Source organism: Manacus vitellinus, unplaced genomic scaffold (assembly GCF_001715985.3).
Source record: "Manacus vitellinus isolate BGI_N305 unplaced genomic scaffold, ASM171598v3 scaffold_10_pilon, whole genome shotgun sequence".
Taxonomy (NCBI): domain Eukaryota; kingdom Metazoa; phylum Chordata; class Aves; order Passeriformes; family Pipridae; genus Manacus; species Manacus vitellinus.
The window spans coordinates 14,932,986-14,950,422 of NW_021938838.1; positions in this window are offsets into that span (position 1 = coordinate 14,932,986).

Below are 17,437 nucleotides of genomic sequence, written 5' to 3' on the forward strand. Positions count from 1 at the left end.
GCATATATTTTCATGACTGGAAGCCATAGCTACAAAATGATTTAAAAAGCACACAAGTATTACTCATTAAAACATGTAGAATTTTAAAAATGCGTTTTTGGGTCAACCTTCAGCATTGTCACTGTTTGGTTTTGTTAATCCAGTCTCCCTCACCCTTAATTTTCCTTTACTAGTTCCTAATTAAGCTACACATCGATATTTAGCGTGGTATTGGCTCCAAAGCAAAGTGCCACGCACCACCACCATTACCTGAAAAAAACAGCTTATAGGAATAGTAAATTATATGCCTGGAAGATATATAAGAAGATGTTCATATAAAGGGAAAATACAAGTTATTTGCCTCTCCAGTGGAAAGGAGGGAGTGTAGAAGAGAGTATACATTGTGTGCAGTTGAAAATTATAAAAATCTCGTTATGAATATACTAATTATGATATTCGTTTCTGGTGGAATAGGTTCATTAAGATGTTGGAATTGTTTAGTTACTGTTGGTCTGTTTTAAAGACCTGTGAATTAACTTGTGACATTGTTAAAATTTAAAATCAATAAAAATAAAGCTACAGTATGTATCAGCATGAGCTGACAGATGTAGACAAGTATTAAGGAAAACCTCTTGCTGGGAATGATTGTAGCCTGAAGTATTCTATATATGAATGATCCAAGCGTATTTTAGATTTCTCCTTTAGCAAACCTCCAGTTTGGACATATGGGTCTCTTCATGTGTCTGTCATGGTGAAAGGACCAGTTGCTGACGTTACTTCTGCCAACACTGTCTTCTGGGTGCTTGTCTTTCCTGTTGCTCGTGAGGACTCCATCAGGGACTGTTTGTTTCCAGTCCTGTTTGAATCCTGTGTTCCTGTATCACTGTGAAACACTTAAAGGCAGAATTTAATGTAAACTCTGCATGTCCTTTCCACCCCTTATTTTTCTGCCTCCTATTACTGTAGTGGATTTGCTTGAGAACATTCAAAGGAAGGAGACAGTTTTCAGGTTGACTTTCTCCTTCTCCCAGTGTAAAAGCCTGTTATCTTGGAGAAACTTGGGTTTCTACCCAGGAGACGAATAATCCAGCTCTATTCACCAAAATCTTACCCTTTTCCTTCAGATTTCTTTTTTTCCTGAGATACTGAAGTGATTGTGAAGAACTACAAATGCGTTCTGCAAAATACTTTTTAAAAATTGGCAATTATTTGTACCTGCCTTCTAGCTCCCTTCAACCTGTATTGCATTACTTTTGCAATTAAGCTTTGTCATTCATCGTGAGGCCAGAGAACTTGGAATTCTCTTTCTAAATGTGCCTCTGTGATCAGGTGTTTTGTTAAGGATCTTCGTGACCTTCTAAATTTTTGCCACATTTATGCCACTTCAATTTCACCTCAATAAATCAGAGCAAGAGCTGACTCTTGGTATTTCTGTAAGTGGGCAAGTGAAGTTTTATGTCGTATGTAAAATCATAGCATTGAATTGTTTTTATATGCTGAAGTGCCCTTTTAGATAAATAATCTAGATATGGGGGCAAATAGAACCCACAGAAATAGTTTCCAGTAGGAAGTGGTGATGAACAGCTCAGAAGTGACCTCTGCATACCATTATCCTGCATTGTGAGTGTGTGGATTGGCCATATCTGAGGATCTTGTGCTTGATTTCTAAAATAGATCAAGTAGTGTATGCCTGAAGCAAAAGGTGTCCATCTGTGAAATATGAGCTTGAATGACCATAATATCAGGAGAAAAATGGATGACACCTGAAAATTAAATTTGTTGATAAAGCACTGGAAAGAACTTCGTTCCTAATTCTTTTCCTGACTTTCAATGTGACCTTGGAAAATTCATTGGAAGGTGATTTTTACAGGTGCTGAAGGCTTTTTGCCACTAATGAGTCCTGGGGTGGCAACGGGGGCACTAATCACCTCTGAAGCTCAGGCAGTGCTTGCATCTCTGTTGGCCCAGTGGGTAAAAAGGGTTTTTACAACCTTTAAAAAGCATGATATTTATTGATAAAAAGTATATAAATATGCTTTTATTTTAATAGTTTGCTTGGAAAAAATGAAGAGGACTAGCAGACTGTCTGAATGAGTGTAAATGTCTTGTGGGGTCTTGTATGTTCACAGCGTGGTAACTTTGCCTGGAATGAAGGAAGTGCCCTTGCAGAAGCCCATCTCACCCTTCTGCCTGATGCTGGCAGTGAGAGGTGCTGATTAGGGAGGCCAAGTGAGCCCCAATGCTTTTGGTGGTCCATTTTCCTCACAAAATCCTTGTACCCACTGTCACTGTAGGGATGTTGGTACATCCTAGTCCTCGTAGTATGTCTGGCTACAAATGTGTCCAGTCTGCAGTTTGTTTGTCTCCCCAGCTTCTGTGGCAGCTGGGTACCAAGCTTATGTTTATGAAAAGAAGTATTTTCATTTTTCCTGTGAAGCAGCCACTCTACCTCCGTTATAATTTTATTTGACCTTTTAAGTAGCTCTGAGTCTCCTACATTTTGTTGGAAAGATAAGGTCAGAACGGCCCTCAATATTCTAGATATGGGTTCACCAAGGCTTTCTGCTGTGGCAGAAGGATGCTGTCCATCTTGTTCTCAATGCTCTTCTAAACGAGTGACTAAGGCTGTGTTTACTCTTTTGTATGTTGCTGAACTAATGATTTCAGAGGACTGTCAATTCCAAGATCTCTTTCTGTGCTTGCATGCCATTTCCAAATTCAGTGTTAATGTACGTGGCTGTTTAGATTGCTTTCCCCAGATGTTAAACCTTCACATTTTTCTGTGTTGATACTCATCTGCCACATCTCTGCTCACTCGCTCTGGCTGTGCTGAAGCACAGATTCCTCACCCCAAGTTTACCCTCCAGCCACAATCTTGTCTTTGAACAGAATGGCTCAGCCAGCAATCGCTCCTGAACCAAGGCAGTTTTTCTTGACCTTTCGGGAGATTTTTTGAGTTTCAACCATGTAGCTCACAAAACTGTGCAGCAGTTTCTTCTTTGATACTGTCCCCCAGAGGATTTGCAAATAATTCTGCATTTGACAGTTTTGCTCTTGAAAACACCCCTGGTCTCTGGTTAAAAATTGTGATTGTGGAAAAGCTGGCAGCAAGTGGGCAAGCTTTACACGAAAAGATTAGCCATGGAAAGCAACTTCCCATTTGGTTGTATTTCTAGAGAGATACACTTGAGGTTTCTCACGTGGATGGTTTGATGCAGGAGGCCCCTAGTGAAATGACTCAGACAAGAGGTCAGCTTTGAATTGCTGTAATAATTTTTTTCTTATCTAGTCTTGGAAAATAGTAGTGAAAACAGGAGTGAAACTTCCTGGTATCACCAAATGCCACAATCAGGCTGTGTGTGTCTTTTAGACGTGTGTTGTCTTTTAGAACTCTGATACCCCATTAGCAACTATTTGGTTCATAAGCAGGTGCACACTGAAGCAGTTGCTTCAGGTAAAGTGTTTCATTCTCGGATGGAGACAGCTGCTGGGAAAGTCCTGTAGGAAAAGCATAGTAGGCAGTGAGATATTTACTCCAACAGTGAATTTTGATACTTCTCTGTTTGAGTTGCTGTGTGGTTAATGCTGTTCTTTACAGTCCCTGGCCTGTTGGCAGAAAAGCTCACTTGCAATATTTCTCATGCTCAGAGATGGTGAGTGAGTAGAGTCAATACTACCTGCCAGGATCAGTGGAGCACAACATGCTCTAGTTACATCACCTTCTATTTGTGAATTGTTACCTTGGTTGACATGGATAAGAGAACTAGCACCCTCCAGCACTGAAACCTGTAGTGTCTATAACTTGAGTGAAAAGACTAAGTGCTCTAGCTACGGCTATTACATTGTATCCTGGGATTCAGGGGACAGTGGGTTAAGCTTGTGTACATCTAGGAGACCTTGAGACCTTGTTTGTGCCTTTAAAAATAATTTTCTGGTTGTGTTGCAGGAGTAACTCAAAGAAATAGAAGTATAGATTTGTTTAAAGTAAATCAGAATTAAATGTTTACAATGATCTGGGTGAAACGTCTCTCTCATTTGCAAGTCCAGTTTACAGGAATCATTCATAATGCCTCCTGAAAGGGGAGCATCTTGTCCAGTTCCATTCACTGCATTCATATAATATGTTGTTTCAACGTTTGTTGAAATTTTAGATACTAAAAATTATTAAGAAAACAGGTAGAAGGAATAGGTGAGATTTTAAAAATTGCTGTAGAAAAAAGAGGTGTTTTAATTGCTCCCTTTTTCGTTATTTATCCACATGTGCTATTTCAAGATGTCCTTTTCTTTTCCCGACAAGGACATTTGGGCTTGTAGTTGCTTAAAAGAGTAAGACTGTTGGTGGAGGAGTCTCTTCTTGCCTAAATTGAACTGAAGTTTCAGGGCTCATGTACCGCAAAACTATCAGCAGTCCTCTGGCACTTTTGGCAGTAAGTCAGACCATTGGGCCATAGGCACTGTATGATTAGGAGAGTGCAGATACTTAATTTTTCTGGTAGTGTCTTTGTTGTTATCTAAAGAAGAAGTGTGGCTACAAAATTCTTAAATCAGCTGGTCTGATTCAGTGGAAACCAAGGATTTTGGTCCAAGAACTGTGCATGCATCACTCAGTGGTTGAGAGAACTGATTGCCTGACTGAGTTAAAGATCAGTTATCATTCTTATCACTGCAGCTCCTGCTGCCATCTGGGTCTTTGGTAGCACTCCAGAGCACTGACTTCATCTCCACGTAGGGATCAGGGTTGAAAGCTGAAGAAAGTCAGAAATTTTAGAGTTCATTGATGGGGGTGGAGCAATGAAGGGTGGGAAGATGGCAAGAGTTTCTCCTGAGGGTTAGGGAAGTAGAGGCATGGAGTTGTGGGGTAGCAGTATTTGGCTAGCACAGAGGTTGTTCAGTTCAACCTCAGTTTGAGAAATCGGAATTACCCACTCTGTTGAACATTCCTGTCATAATTAAGTGTCAGACTGTGACCTTTAGTATTCTAAAAAAAAGGAAAAATTGTTACCTTAAGGAATTTCCCATACCCTGAACCAGAACAGAATTCATGTCTGTGTTCTGGAATTATCTGGCTCCTTGGAGACAGAGAACTTCCTCAAAATTTAGTGCTCTGGGAATCTGCTTCTTTAGCAACTCTAGTGGTTGTTTCTATGGTTAGACAAATTGGTGACCTTTTGGAGAGCATCCTGTTATCAAACAGACCAATCAACTCTTTAGCAAATGTATAAGATTCATCTTCATTTAAGTATCTAAGTGTAAAATGAAATTGAATGTGTGTCTAATACATAGATTTCGCATTGCATTTGCCAAAGACATCATTTATTTGGTGTGTTTGATTCTTGGAAAAATAATCCTTGGAGACATAGGGCTTGATTTCCTGAGCACAGCTATTGTTGCACTTCATAATGAAAAATAAGTGCTTGGCCCTTCAGGGAATCAAAATGTGGATGATTCAAAATTAGGCTCCAAAATTTTGAGCATTCTAATATGAATGGTTAAAGTATTAAAATTAAGACTATCCAGAGTAGAAAGCAATGGTCCCCAGTGTTAAGATGCACACTTGGGCACGAACATGCACACACACACAAAATTAATATAAGGGATTAATATTCAACTGTGATAAAACTGGAAAATATGCACTGTGGAAGGTAGGTAGCATGTCTTCAAAGGTTGGTTAGTGCTTAAGGTGACAGAAAATTAATGCACATGAATGACAGTTGTTCCTGAGAGAGTCATCAGATGCAACTGTGAAAAGTCTCCTTTCCTTGAATCCCACTTAAGTTGAGAAAGTTGTTATAAATGTTTGATAGAACAAGATGGACAATTGCCCCAGGTAGGTCTGAGGTTTGACCTCTGCCACAAATGGTTGCAAGAAGCTTTTTTCCACAGTCCCTGTTCTATTTAATTTCTTTGCAGGATGACACTGGAACGGCTAAATCTCTGATTTCTTTGTCTTGCAGCCCTTTTGCTCCGTTGGTAGATCTAGGGAGATTAGGAATGCAGGACACAACATCACTATGTACAAAGTTTGTATCAAATAAAAGGATTCAATTTTCTGCCAAGTTGGGGTTTAACCTCTCCTAGATCCTGAGTTGTGCATAATTAATGTATTTTCAATATCTTTCAGCATTTGACTTTCAGAATTCTCTCCCAGAATTAATCTTAAAGATGTTTCAGTATTCTGCCTTCAGGAAGACAACTTGCTTTTAGCTCATGCCATAATTTTTGGTTTCAGTTTTTGGATGTCATGTATCACTCTGATTAAATGTCTTTTTCTTGCAGAAGGCTATTCTCACAGGAAAAAATCAAGCTATTATCTAACGAATGTGTGGCAGTTAGTGCTAGCATGGGCTAGTATATTTTTAATGGCAGCAATCTCTTCCATTTTGTTGTGTGTGAACAAAATCTCTTGCCTGCTTTATATCATCAAAGAGCTTGTCCAGATTTGGCGGTTTTAGGTTGGGTAACATTATGATGGACGAGTTGACAGTTCATTAAACCAAAGATTTTTTCCATCCACAATAGTCTGTCTTCTGTGTATTTACTATTATTAAAGTCAGCACAATAGCATCTGTAAATAAGACATGCCTTTCCACTGGCATCGACGACTGATGGTGGATGCCTACTAACAAAAATAAAACTGGGTCCTGCTGAGCTAACTTTTAATTCAACAACACAGTGTGTATAAGTACACTAGTGCCATTGTGAAAGAATGGCTTTCTTCCATTAAAGCCATATTACTGTCCCTGATAGTCCTGCCTGTCAAATATACTAAGACACAAACCAATGTTGTTTATATTTGTAGCAATTCAGGACCCAACTGGTAGTAGGTACTAGGTATGACCCGTGCAGTTTTACATGCAGTAGCTAGCTTCCAGCTTGTTGAGCCACTGTGATGTTTGGGATATACATTCTTTGAAGATTACTTCTAAAGAAAGGCATTCAAATCCTTAATTCGAGATTCTGTCTATTCCTGTGGTGTTTACATTCCAGTGTGGCAGAAGATCACTGAAAAAAGAAAAGATGAAAATGCACTTTAAAAAGGGTTTCTCAAAACAGGTCTCCTTCAAAGCATCACAGTCCTCCACCTCCTCCCCTCTTGTAAAGACTGGGATTAATGTTTTGTGCAGGGAAAAAATATACATTAATAGGCAACTTTGCAGTTTGCCACAGTGCTATTTGCTAGGGAGCCATCTGTGATGAAGCACGGGGCAGTGCGTGAGCGAGAGCCTCTTCCACTGCTGGAGTTATGACATTTTTTATTAACACAGCTGCAAAGTTACTTGCTTCTGTTTTTCTCTGTGTTATCTTGGTGCTATTGTTTTTACTTGCTACTTAAAAACTACAGGCTCATCATCTTCCAGAGTTCTTGCTTGCTATTTTTTTTTTCCTGTTTCGACTGTGTAATAAAAGGATCAAATATTTAAAATTGCTCGCATGTTACTTTATTAAATGTGTTTGTAGGAGAATGGGAATAGTTACTGTGTGGCTTTCTTGTAGCATTGAAGCTTCCAATTGTTTAGTTTTGAATTCACTCTACTTAAAATATGCAGCATATTTTTTTATTTAATTTGTGTGAATATGGCGTTCATTAAAGGGCCTAATAACAAAGGCTAAAGCTTGGCACAGGGTGGCTGTTATGCAAGCTTTCCCACACGCAGCTCTGCCAGTACCCCTCAATTCTGACCTGCAATAATACCCTTGCTATTCTAGTCCTGGGCCTTGCCTGAGCAGCGGCTGCAAACTGTGTCAAATCATGTGTGTGTGATTTTTTGTGATATAGACAAACGAGATCTCTAAACGCGTTTTTATTTCTGACCTTACAGTAAGTCATAGGTATTTTTAAAAACAATTTTGGCAAGTAATTTCTCGATAAACCAGGGGCAATGGCTGTCACAGGAGTGGTAAAAAGAAATGGATGAACAATGTCAAGATGTGTCAGGGCCCTATGTTTGTATGGGAAGGTAATGATATAGAAAATCTGTATACCGATGCAATTATTCTTAACTTTAAGAAATTTTGAACACATCTCTGGTGTGAATGGGATTCTCTGTCTTTATGTGTTTCTAGCAGGCATTTGAAGGATACAGAAGGATGAGGGTTTTTTCCAGATTATAATTTATCTTGATTAAGATGGCATAAGACATTCAGCCATCATTGTGGTATAGCAGCAGGAGTGAAAGGATCAATTTCGTGAAAGGATTTATACCCCTAGAATTATAAAGGTTTTTTTAGGGATGTTAATAATTTCAGGGAACTTTAGTAACTAGTGAATGATCAGCAACATGTGGTATGTAAACTCTGATGGAGAGCTTTAAATGCAGACAATGCAAATAAGCATTCCAGAAAGCAAAAGAGATTCACCTACACATATACAAATACTAAATCCCAGCAACACATTAATTGTAAGATTCAAAATAGCCTTTCTGCTACCTGAGCACCTACTTTACACTGCTTCTGTCCTTTAAAAAACAGTTTTATGAAGGAGCAGTTGAGCCAAAATTGAAAAAAGGGGGCATGTAGCCTTTCAGGCTACGATGATTAGTATTAAGATGAGTTGCACTTTAGCTAGGCTGAAACTTGTTCGTAACAGAATGTTAAATACTTACTGAAAAGAAAGATTATGTCTATCTAGTTACACCATTCCTTGATATATGCACCATGTCAGAGTGCCATTGTCTCCTGGGTAAAGACTGAGAGTTCAAATACCCACTATCTCTCCCCTGGTGCTCCAAATGCTCTGCTTTGAAGTTTTTATAATCCATCTGTCATCTTCTAGCAGGGAGGGCACATGTTCTGTACCACTCAATTATAGAATTCTCTTTCGCCAGCTACAATGAGACAGGAAAGAATGTTATGGGTGGTTGAGAGAAACTGTCAGATATACTAAATTCCTGGGATTCATATGGATGATGTTATTCCAGTGTAGGAACACAGCATGTGTTATTGTTAAAATGTATTAAGGGTACATCTTGCATTGTACCATTTAAGCATTTTGATATTCGCATAGTTTTGTTAATATTTAATTTTTATTTAAAAAAGCAGAAGCAGCCGAAAAATCTGAGGTTTGATCATTCCATTTGTTTTGAGCAGCAAGAAGTGACCAAATATGCATATATTTTGGAATATCAGAAATTATCACAGTGAAATGGAAAAATTGTACTGTTTTTGTGGAAAAGCTCTGGAACAGTGGAAGTGTTTACAGACCAGTAATATTTGCCATACCAATTGTTTGTATTATGATATGAACTGAAGGCCTGAAAATTATATGTGCTACCATCTGGTGAAAACAGGAGTAGCATTTCATTATGTGGTGCATATAAACAATAGAAGCAGTGTATTCTGAAAGTATAGTTAATGTTTTGTTTAAAGAAATCTACCTTATAGGGACCAAGCTTGCTTGATAGCGCTCTGGCTTTTCATGTACTTAGTCCCTGGGGTGATTTAATTTGTTGTCTTATGTGAAATGAGTTTGATGAGCTCAGCTAAGTCTCTTGTGGATATTAATTCATGGTGTAAGAGATCCCACATAGTTTTGCAGAGGCTGGCATAATTTTAAAATTGTATGGTGTGCTCAAACAGGGTCAGTATGTGTTGTAACTGAATTTATTGGAATACATAGTTTTTCACGACAGATTTATGGTACCATTGCCTGCAAATGTTTTTTGTTTGCTTGGGTTTTTTTCCATAAATGTATAGTCTGGCGTGAGTCAACCAGCCACCCTCAAATTCAGTTTCAAATATGTCCCTTTATGGGATCCCTTTAAAGCTCCTGAAGTGGACAAGAGCCTGTAGGAGTCTCCAGATGGTGCAGACCCCTTCGTAAGCTGAAATCTAACTCCCACAAACGTGTTCTGAGCAGTCAGCAAGACAACCTCTTGCTCAGACCGTATCTGCAGTATAAATACATCCTCCTGTTCCAAACAAACAGGAATCCTGCCATTTCTGAAATCTGGCAACTGCTTTCAGATAAAACTTACTATGGTGGCTTGCTATTTTGCAGCCTGTCTGTCTGTTGGGTTCTCCCGGCTGAAACGAGAGCTGGGGGCAGTGGAAGGGAGATGTCCCTTCCAGGTTAAGGAGGAAAAGGGATTGTCCTGTGGCTGAATTCTGGGAAACTGATCCCAAATGTGTTTGGGCTAGGAATGGAAGGCAGTATCTCTGTTTATCTGACTTGGGTTGGTTACAGTAAAAATGGAAATAATCTTAAAAAGCTCCAATGGAGAAATTAAATAAATTGGAGAAAGTATGATCCGAGATGAGGTGGTCCTTCCCCTTCACCATGTGGGACAAGGACACTAGTCAGAAGCAGTTTTTGCTGCACTTCATTTGGGTTACACTTGTCCACTTGGAGCTGGCGGGTCTAAGTGTCTTATTTTTCTTCACCACTGCTACCACCAACTTCCTAATTCTGGTGATGGGAAATTTTTAGAATTAGGCTCTCCTTCGCCAAGTGTTCTCTTCAGCAGATCTGCCCACAGATGTCCTAAGGGGAGATGGTCGTGAAGCACCCCCAAAATTAAGGGTGTGAAGTGCGGCACTTGGTGACAGAGCTGTACTTTGTAACAGAGAAAATATTCCATGATGAGATTTTTGCCCTAAGATGGCCTGTGTTGAATGACCTGCTGCATGGACTTTTGTGGCTCAGCTCTCTTGACCTAACTGTGATTCAGTTGACAGTGCTGAGACTGGGCACTCTGAGCTCTAGGGAATGGAAACCCACTTCTCTTTTAATTGTATCTCCTAGAAGGCACCAGATATTTCCTCACTGTATTTATATAAGAGCCAATGCAAGTTTTGAAAAAACATTTCCACTAACTGCAGATTCGTTTTTTATATGTGGTTTACCTTTAGTACATTTATCTAACCTGTATATCAACAAAGAAATATTCCATTAATGCCATACAGCGATCTTTATTCACATGTAGAAGAATTTTTTTAAAATTCAAAGTTTTTAATGTTTTGCTTGCTCTGATATTTGGGTTTTTTTCTTCCCTTTGCCTAGCTCTTCTTGCTTATCTTTCATAATTTCTCTTTAGCACTTTTTTTCCTATTTCTGTCTCTTTCTTCTTACTTTCTCCTTCTCTCTATCTTACAGGTACACACTAACAGTAGAAGCCCCAGTTGGAAGATTATCAGTGAAGAACAGAGTTTTTAGGTCCTAGCAGAAACTTCATCACAATGAAAAAAAAAAAAAAAGTGAAGATTGCAGTTTGCAGGACCTAGTGAAACCTGGAGAGTGTGAAAAGTATTTGCATTTGCTCTCTGACTTTCACTGGGTCTCCTAACCTGCACTCTGAGGGCTTCCACTGTATTTTAAGCCAGCTGTAGCACAATTTTGTGTAAATGGCAATAAATGAAAGTAGCCATGCAGTTGTTGGTAGTTGGTATGTTACAATGTCAGCAGATCTTGAATTACTCTTTTGACTTAAACATCTCCTATAAATTTCTATTTACGTAAGTCTAATTGTGTAAAAACAAAACCCCCAAACAAACAACAAACAGACAAACCCTCCCAAAACATCCCTCCATTATTTTCAATACACATATTGAATTGTGATTGTAATAGTACTCTTCACCATACTGAGGCAAATGTAAAAATATTTATTCAGTGGAATTTTCTGGATATAGCTATCTTAATCAACAGTGCAGAATTCTCTTTGCTCAAGCAATTAATTTTTTTGATGGGCAAATAAAATATGTGCTTGGTTTTCTTGGGGGTTGGGGTTTTTTTTCAGTTTATACATCGTCCTTGTGGCAAATAATGCCAAATAGATTTAGTATCTGGACAGACAAATTTTTCATTATCATTTGGAAGCCCGATTTAAAATATATTACTTTGAGAAATACAACATTGAGATTTTAACCAGCCATATTGTGCTACAGCTTATTGTTCTGTTGCAGGGATAATGTATTAATGTTTATTGAGTTCTTTATAAATTTATATGTGTTAGATAGAGTCATAGTTTCCTTTGTGATCCTCTGTTTTAATAAGCTAGAAATTTATAAACGTGAATTTTAAACTACTGGTCTTTAGGTAGCATGTTGCAGTCTGGGAAATATTTTTTGTTTTGTTTTTAAGCTTAACGTCTTTTAGTGTCCTTTCTGTATTTTCCCATGAGATTAAGGTCGTATTTTTTTATGCATGTTGAAAAATATTCACTTATCAGTATGGGTGCAACTGTAAACAAGTGATAAAGTGACAACATTTACAACAGCAAAACTGACAGCATTTGCTTTAATTTTCTGCCATTTTTGTAATTATATCAATCAAGACCAAAACTAAAATGATATTTTAGCATGCTGTAAGAAATGAGGAATTCAGATCTTAAAAGACCATTACAATTAGCTTTGAAACATTCACCATTTTAACATAATTGTTTCATATAGCTTATACGTCTTCATTTACAGGCAAATATTCTGTTGATCTTTTATAAACAAAGTAGCACCCATCTGCTTCTTGAGACACTCCTGGCGCCTATTCATTGCAAAAATAATACATGTCCTAATGACTTCCACATATTTTGAAATCTCCCTTTTGAAATTGGTCTTGGCAGATTATTTGCAGGTACTTGAGTTGCATCTGTTTGCAATTTTGCAAATGCGGAAGACTTTAATGTTGAGCACTGCAAGAGGGCTATTTTAATCCTCAGATAACATAGGCTGTCATCAAAAGCCACATTTATCTTTTCGAAGGTGGGGCAAATGTTTAATGTTAAAAGACAGTAAAAGGTCAAGGTCAAGGCTGAGGTCTGAATATTTTCCTTTCATAAAATTGTGTCTTTTGTCATTTACTTCTTGCATTTTTTTCATTTAAGTTTCAGCTTAGCTTCCCATTGCCAAGAGGATGTTTTGCTGATAAAAATGAAAGATCAGGAAGAGAGTAAATCTGAAATAATTGTGAACTTCGGTCTGTTGTACTTATTATTACCATGTGGTTAGCAGCTGACCAACTTAAGCCGTTTTTATTTACACTACAAAACTGAGCAGCATTGTCTAGAAAAGTACAACTTTTATTTAATCACTAGACTATGTTAAAATGGAGTTCAGGGTCTCCCTTCATCTCACAGAAGCAAGGAGGTAAGGTTGAAATGACATCCTTAATGTACCTCATTGGGCCTTGTTATTGCAGCACATATGGTACACTATGAAGGATTACCAATTGTTAGAGGACCCCTGCAAGAGTTGGGCACGGTGGGGGTGAGTTAAGGATGACATTTCAGCTTTAATTCCTCTCTTGTTTTCCCTATTACCTTTTGACTGTTAACATTTCTTCATTTATTTATTTTTGGGACTAAATTTCATCTCTTGAACATTAAAATGTCTTTTCCCGCATGAAGAGGGTCAGTGTTTTAATGCAGAAGGAACTTGGAGACCAAAAGCTTTTAGAAATGGTTATTTCAAGGCAGCTTCTTTCTGTTCATGTTGTTGTGCAGTGAGAATAGCTGGAAACCCGAAAATGTGCCAAGGTTTTAAACACCATGAGGTTTAGTATGAAAGAGGACTGAGTGAATGTTTTGTGCAACACAGGTTATTTTCATGTTTCTTGATTAGCTCTGTGGTTAAAAGAGGAGTGTGTGCTTACCTGTGAATCTTCACTCAAGTGCCTTAAACTTTGCTGCACTTGAAAAGTTTAACAAAATGGCTGTGAAACAGTTGCTTAAGAAGGTTTCCTACCGAGCAGCAGCCACCTCTAAGGTGGAACAATTAAGCTATTTTTACAGCTTGTAGCAGAACAGGACAGAAATAAATACGTCAACCAGATAAAATTGCTGTGAGAGCTGAGGTGGTGGGATGGTAGTATTTAAGATAGCATTTGACCAGGGGTTACAACTTCAAAAGTGTCTCAGGGAACTACATGCCTGTGGCTTACATCTTCTGAAGTGTGCAGCCTTCTGGGTTTTGAGGTGCTTGATCTTCATTCTAGTGGGATTTAGGTGCCTGAATAAGGGTCAAGGGCTTGCATGCCTTTGGGCTTCTGGCTATGTGTTCACTTTTCAAAAGGACATTATGGACATCTCTTAAAATGCTGCACAGGGTGGTAAATTTAATATAATCAAAGATCTATCCACTACTGTCATTTGTTTACTATGGCCAACCAGAATTCTGCTTTTCAGACTTAAATGAAAATTCAGTTTATAGATCAGCCTGGTTTCTCTCTATTATCTTGGCACACTGATTCGGTGCTGTCTTGTAGGATGTAGTGCCACCTCCTCTATCAGCATGCTGCCTCCTCATTATCATTTAATTATTTATTGTTTCTATTGCAGAACACTTGGGCCTACTCAGGGAACAGCTGTCTGTGCTGGGGTGGAGCTGAGTATTTGGGGAATGAGTAAGTAGAAGTAGTTGCAGTAGCAGTCAGGATGGAGAAGTTGAAGAGTCTTCACTGTTTAGAAATAGGAGATTGTTTCTTAAACTAGGGTGCATGAAAAAAATAGCAGGTTTGGGAGTTGAAATTTTTGAGACAGAGAATAAAGAGTCACTCTGAAGATGGCAAGGAAATGGCATTGCTGATGAATGGTGACAAAGTAGGGAATGGCAAGAGGCTGAAAGGAAAGACACATAGCTTAGCTTTATTCATCCAAGTTTGAATTGACAGCAACATAATTAGAAGAGGTGGTCTCAGGTGCAGGCAGGTGTGCCAAGCTCAGATAGGAGGCAGGTGCACAGGGTAGATGTGGGTGTCGGCAGCATAAACTTGGAGGAAGGCACATGAGCACAAAAAGAGGTGACCCAGCCAGAAAGCAGTGAAGGAGAGGAGGATAAAATGTAGCTGTGCAGGACTCCACAGAAAATTAAAGATGCTAGAAGAGTGTTGTAGCAAATAAGATAAGGAACAACTTAGCAACAAGAACAATAAAAATAAAGATTCTTGGAGCAATTAAGTGGCTGCTCTCCTGCTGAGGCACTGACATGGTTACATTTGTTAGATCTGGTGGGACAGCAGCACAAAGTGGTTATCTAGTTGGGAGCAATTGTCATATTACTGTTCATATCCTCTGAAAAATGTATTTAGTGGTTACTGCAGCCAATTTTCAAATGTTAACTTAACCGTTATCCTCACTTTTTATGGCTCAAAATATGAATCCACATTATGGATTTGTCTTTTGAAAACCAGCAACCTATCACTAAATTTTTATGTACTTCTACAGTCCAGTGTGTGCTGATAGCCATGTTAGTTGATGTTCTTTATATCGAAGTTGTCTTATCCTTATCTCACAGTCTTTAATCAATTCCCTCTTGTTTTCTCAGCTAAAAGAATCTCTAGAATCCTTTTTTGAGGATATGCAAGGGAGGTTAACTGAATGGTCCACCTGCCTTCTTGTATGTTGGCAGTGGGATGACAAAGAAGTTATTGGTCCTTATTCAGTGCTCTTTAACCAGATTTGTGCTGCTTGCTCTTTGCTCAGCTGTTCCTGTGGGCAGGAAGATACTGCCTGTGTCTGCCATCTCAGAGACACCCTTTTTTTGGACAGAATAGGGTGATGCACTCCTTGGAATTTCTGAGGCCATGTGGATTCATATAGAACTGGGGTCACTGTAATGATCTTCTCTTCCTTTTGCTCTTGTACCAACTGAATATACTGAACTATTCTGCTTAAGAAACAAGTGCTGTTCTCTTCCTGCTTCCTAATTTTTATTGTCTTTAGAGGCATATTGATGTTCACCTGCCCAGATATCTTTACAGCTACTAATGAAAAAATACCTACATTAACAACACAGACACAAGTGCACCTTGGGATGAATGTATTATTTATAAAGACTTACCATCACACCCCTCACAGTTACATTTTATGCTGCTTGTGGGTGTACTCCTGTGTCTTGTTGGCAATGCAATTAGTTGCACTGTGGGAGATTCCCAGGTTCAAAGCCAGGCATGTAAAATCTATTTCACCCCTTTTTAATATGTGGGTCTTTTTGTAAACGAAAAGAAAAAAAACCCAAAATCGTGGCACCCCTTCACAAACAAAGCAGAATAACACTATTTGTGAAAATCCTTACAAAGCCAGATCCAGCCTCTGCTGCTGCTTTTTATACGGTACAGCTCAGCATAGTTGTACTAGGCCAGTAGTGCTCTGCAGGTGGAAGTGTGAGGGCCATTGAGCACTTTAAGTTTTTCCAGTGGATCACAATTACAGAAACATCTGTGCTAAATAACTTTGTGCAGATGCACTGTGAAAATTCAGTGTTCAATAGCCCTCAACATTTCTAATTTCTTACTTGTGGTGGTGTAGTTTAGAAGTTGCACATTGGGTTGCAGTATAAAGCATATTGGAAACATTTGTGAAGGGCCTTTTCAGAATGCTTATGCTGCAGTGAAAGTGCTCCCAAGTGCTTTTGTTTCTTTATTTAGACTTATTCCATTTAAAAATGGACAAAATGCATGCTAGGGATGCTGTTGATGTAACGCTGCGTGAGAGTGGAGAGGTCTGCGATGTTGACTTGAAAAAAAAAACTGAAATAAATTTTTTTTGGCAATTAGTAAAGTAGGGACAGGAGGGAAACTTGGAAAAGCTGAGTTATAAAGCAATTGAATATTACAGTGAGATCATACAATTTGAAAAAGCTGAATGTGTATGTTTCTTTAGGAAACATATTCCCTACCTTCCATTCTCTTTTGTGTAGGTGCTCTCTATAGTGCAACAGCAAGAATAAACTAAAGTATTGAGTAATACAGGAGTCATTCTGTGAATACTTTGGGTGGTTTCAGCCTTAACTTCCATAGAACAACTAAAAGGGATAAATGCAGGTAGTGTTCTGCTGCTTCTTTTTAAGGGGTTGATTTAATCTTTAACATGATCCATGAAAATGCTTTAAACAGACCTTGATTTCAGATTCAATGGTGTCTGCAGTACAGGAATGATTTGCTGGAATCCTTTTCTATGAGACACCTACTGAGGGACTTTTAATACTTTTCTCCTTCATCGGGATACCTATGAAATGGTTTGGACTGGAGTTAGCTATATATTTCAAATTTAAGCTTGGTCTGTTGGGATAGGTAGCAAAGGGACAAGTCATGTGCTACGAGTAGTGTGATATTTATCCTCTGTTCCTCATAGGCTGAGCTTATCCCGTATCATGGCAGTCAGCCCAGCTCAGCAAAAGCCATTTCCACTTCATTTCTCAATGTCTGATTTTTGCTTCCATTGAAGTTAATGGCAAAACTCCCACTGTCTTCAAGTGCAGAGGGATCAGATATTCAGAGAGGTTGGCTACACTTTTAGCTCTTTCATCTACTTGGAAGTCAAATTTCGCACTTAACTTCTTTTGATCTCTTGGAAAACTTAAGCTTTACTTATTTTCTCCCAGTTGTTTCTGTAACCTGATGTAATACATTTCTGTGATTTTACTGGTTAGGTAGAACTTGTTATAACTGTTTTATGTTTTGTTTCATAGAATAATTTTACTTTAATGAGAGAATAGAAATTTGTTCCCCTCTGCTCAGATTTTGTACTTTAAA